The sequence below is a fragment of the Echinops telfairi genome, unplaced genomic scaffold (assembly GCF_000313985.2).
Source record: "Echinops telfairi isolate 266 unplaced genomic scaffold, ASM31398v2 ScPeMD7_7457;HRSCAF=8495, whole genome shotgun sequence".
Lineage (NCBI taxonomy): Eukaryota > Metazoa > Chordata > Mammalia > Afrosoricida > Tenrecidae > Echinops > Echinops telfairi.
Genome location: NW_022111357.1, coordinates 44,446,194 through 44,450,416, shown reverse-complemented (window position 1 = coordinate 44,450,416; position 4,223 = coordinate 44,446,194). Strand labels below are relative to the sequence as shown.

General features: G+C 56.2%; 1 protein-coding gene across 1 annotated transcript in view; it reads right to left on the bottom strand.

Annotated features, from left to right (window-relative positions):
* Positions 1-4,223, bottom strand: part of HES4 (hes family bHLH transcription factor 4) — a 9,760-nt gene that overhangs the window by 1,672 nt on the left and 3,865 nt on the right. The gene's annotated exons all lie outside the window — the stretch shown is intronic.

Genomic DNA, 4,223 nt, shown 5'->3' with positions numbered 1-4,223 from the left:
TGTGGCCCGAGGCTTAAGCACGCCACACCCACTCACTTCTTCAAAGACCCTCAGGACACGGATGTGAGGGCTAGTGTTTTGTTTTTAAAGATTAGGCACAGGAGGGTGAATTATAGCCCAGGCTCCATTTAGCAAAGAGCGAAGGAGAAGGAGAGTTTGAACTCGGGCCGCCTTCTTGCTGCCGTTAACAGCCAAAATGCCACCTCCTCCAGGCAGCACTCCTAGATTCTTCCAACGGAATTGGGTCCCCCAGGGCTGCCTCTCTCGGTCCGGTCCAGAGCAGTGACACCTATGGGGGCCTGTGACAGTTTGTCTGCAGTCAGTGTCGCTCCAGGACAGGCCATCAGGCAAAGTCTTGTTGGAGAAGTGGGCTTTGCTGGTGGAGGTGACACTGCGGGGCAGATGACATGATGTCACCAGGCAGGCAGAGTGACCTTCATAGGGCAAGGGGATCCAGCAGGATGATGTCATGGAGCAGAAAGTAAGAAAGTCACATGTCATGTCACTGGGCGGCGGGCTGGGGAACATCACTGCATAACCGGAGGTGATGTCACAGGATAGCTGGGTGATAATAACAAGTCAGGTAGAACCATGTCTGGCATAGGGCAGGTGAGAGAGCACACAAGAGGCCTCCCAGAAAATGAGCCACGATTGTTACAATGTTTCCTTTTGGCGTGCACTTTTTTATGTTTGCGATCTATTAGGTGTGAACAGGATGTGTCTGGGCTTCTTTGAATTTCCTTAAAAGAAACAAGGTTACTAATGGGGAGCCAGTGGTGTTAGGTTCCTTAGCATTGGTTCCCACTCTCAGTGGCCAGACTACTCCGGTCCTGCTCTGCCCTCACAATTGTTTTTAAGGCGAGCCTGTTCTTGCAGCCACTGTGTCAATCCCTCATGCCAAGGGCCTTCCAATTTTTTCCACTGCCCCTCCACCATGTCCCTAGCCAGGGACTGGTCTCTTCGGACAAACGTATCCAAGGTACCGGTAGTTTCAAACCAGTGCTGAAATAATGCTGAAGGGTTTGTTTGTTTAATTGACTAAAGAATGAAGTCGATAAATGTTTTGTATGGGGCAGTTAAAAAAAAAGGCAGCAGAATTTGAGATTTTGAAATGGCTTTGATTTAACTGTTACTTGTTTGTCTTCGAGGGTCTCTGGGAGATGGCAGGAGCTCAGTGGCAGGAGTTTGGCTTTTGTTTGGCTTTGTCGCTCTGAGCGGGAGTCAATGGCAGTAAGCCATTCCCACTCACTGGAGACCCTCGTGGCCACAATGTTTCTGTTTGAAGTTTCCAAGCGCACAGTGGGAAACCCCAGGGCTTTGGGGACTTCCTTATGCTGTTTTCTCACGGAAGCTGTTTCATTCTGAATTGCTTTGCAGGAGGTGGGCGGGGACTCTGGTCTTTTAAGTGCAAGGGGTGGGGGGTGGTCTCCAGCTGGTCTCCATGTTCAGTGAATGTTTACTGAGTGTCCGCCATGAGGTGAGCCCATCCCAGGGACGTCTAATCCGGCAGACAGTACACAAACAATCCAGACTGCTGTAAGGGACAGGGGAAGGAAACGTTGTTTTGGTGTTTTCTTTTAAAAAAACCTTTCTTTAGACGGGGTGATTTAGGCAAGAGCGTCTTCAGGGTGAGCAGGCAGCTTTGAGGGAGGCCCCAGAGGGAAGGAGTAGTCTCAGGCTCGGAAAGAGGCAGGATGGGGCAGTGATAGACAGGGGTGCCGTGCCCAGGGCCCTTGCCCTCCAAGTCCCCATCCCGAAGCTTCCCTCCTGCCCATCCACTATTGTCCGGGTCTGGTCACCTGAAAAGTTCACACCTTGATTCCAGGAAGCCCTCTGGGATCCTGGGCTGAAGTCAGTCCCTCCGCAGGGCTTCCAGGGGTGCCCAAGGAGGGACAGGGGTAGCCTGGGCCCTACCCACAACCCCACCCTGTACAGGAGTGCTCTCAAGGCTGGGGACGTGCCTAAGTGCCACCCACTGAGGAATGTCTATCACTCTCTTCTTGGTCCCCTGGGTGTGAGGACCTTGGGGAGTTGTTGGGGGCAGGCAGGGGTCTGCAGAGGGTCTCTACAGCTTACAGAAAGCCGGGGGAGGGCTGATTCCCCCCTTGCCCTTCTGAACCCCCCTCCTTTCCCCCAGGCTGTGGGAACTTCGAGTGCCCTCTAGTGGGCACTGGCACCTCCTTTGCAGGGAAGGCTTGCTTGTCTGGGCTCCTGCAGGGGTAGGCTACCACTTGGGCCTCCCCTGGCTATCTCACCCTCAGGCGGGCAGTGAGATGGGGTCTGGTGGGCTCTAGTCACAACTGAGCTGCCCCAGCTTTATACCAAGACTAGCCTAGCCCGACCAGAAGTTGAGAGGGGGAGTGGCAGGTGACACTTCCTTCTGGGCTCTTCTTTCGCTCCCTGTTGGGTTGTTGGAGCACAGAGCTTGTCTGAACCCTGACCTCCCTTTCTGTGCATGTGGGGATCCCCAGGCTTCTAGAAAGAGCCTGTTCATAGAGCATGCTGATGCTCTCTGACACACAAAGAGCTACGGGATAGTCCTAGGGAAATGGGGGCCGGAGGGTGGGGTGACCCAGGGAACAGCTGCCTCCTCCGGAGTTACTTCCTGCTCCTGCCAGAGAGCGGACTAGGTTCATCTCTACTTCTTGCTGGAAAAAGACGGGCCCCCACCCCGAGGAGCTCACTGCTGGGAGCTCTGCCCCTGGGCCTGCCAGGGGCCTCTCTAGGTCAGAGATAGGTGAGCTTGTTGGAGGTCTTCACTTACTGTCCCCATCTGTCCTTCTCTCAGGGCCGCACCCAGCTTTCCATGTCTCTGCGTCTCATTTCTCTGCTCTCACACCTGGGGGCCCTCTGTGCTGAAGCAGGCTCTGTGCTGAGACCTGCTGCCACTCCCACTGCAGCATCTCCCAAGGCAGACTGGCCCTGGTCCCTGCAGCAGCTCTCCCTTCCTCCCTCCTTCTCGGTGGAGGGGGGGGGGGCTTTGCCCCTCCTCTTGTGTGGGCCTCAGGCGTGGTGTCCTGTCATAACAGTGCATAATATTATTATTTCAGAGCTGCCTCTTGAAGGAGCATGTCACTTTGTCCTGGCGCCAGACCAGTGGCCATGCTATGAGGAAGCCCATTGGGGACACAGGTAGGAGCCATATGGTACATGGAGTTGACTCACCTGGCTGGCGGGCCCAGAGAAGATAAGACACTTCCAGATGGTTCCAGCTGCTGGGCCTCGGCTCCATCAAGTCTTCCCAGCCAGGGCACCCGATACAGGGGCACTGACACCAGTCCTCTTTGCTGGGTGCCCCATCCAGTTCTTGATTCACAGAGTCATGTGCTTGCTCGACTTAGCTTTGGGGGCTGTTGGTTGCCCTGCAGCAGGAATGGACCATCCGAGACCTTTATTTCCTCATCCCGTCTCCCTTTCCTTCTCGGTGTTTCCAAGGCTTCACTGCCCCACACCCACTGCTGAGTGCTTTATGGGAGCCACCAGTCCCCTCAGGGACCACACCTAGATGGTGGTGTCCAGAGGACCTCTACAGGGACACTACTCACAGCAGAGGGAAGGTGGGGGTGGGGGGGAGTAGGAGAGCCAAGTCCCACCATGGAAAGACAGGGCCCTCTCTCAGCCTAGACCTGGGGCTCCACCTCCAGCCACTTTGACAAGCATCTCACACCCCAACATTCCCTCTGTCCATGTCCCTTGGGTCTTCACTCCGTGCCAGCCCCTCTCTCCACCCCCAGATTTCTGCTCCCTGCACCCCACCCACCGCCACGCAGCACCATCTCCATTGACTCTGGAGTATCAGCGACGCCAAAGACATCCACCACCCACCCCCTCCTGCCAGGGCCGGTGGTCTTGGATGGGGCAGAAGGCACCAAAGCAGGCACCAAGGTTGGCACTGACCCATGGGCTCCCCAGGACCTGGGGCTTGGGCTGTGAAACGTCCTGAGAGTCAGAGAGCACAGCCGAAGGTGCTCAGGGGCCAGTGGGATGAGGGGAGCTGAGGCTCAGTTCATGGGCCACCCTCTAGTCCCCACCATGGGCAGAGGGAGTACCTCCCAGTTTACAGGCAGGCCCAGAGGGGGTTTCCCAGCCCCAGCAGGGGCACCATGCCCCATCAAAGGCACATCTTGGACACTGTCATTTACCCAGCCCCCAGGATGACAGGGACTCCTTCCAGCGCCAGCCCCAGTGTCCATCTGCTGGGTGGTGCCCCCTCTAAGCTGCCC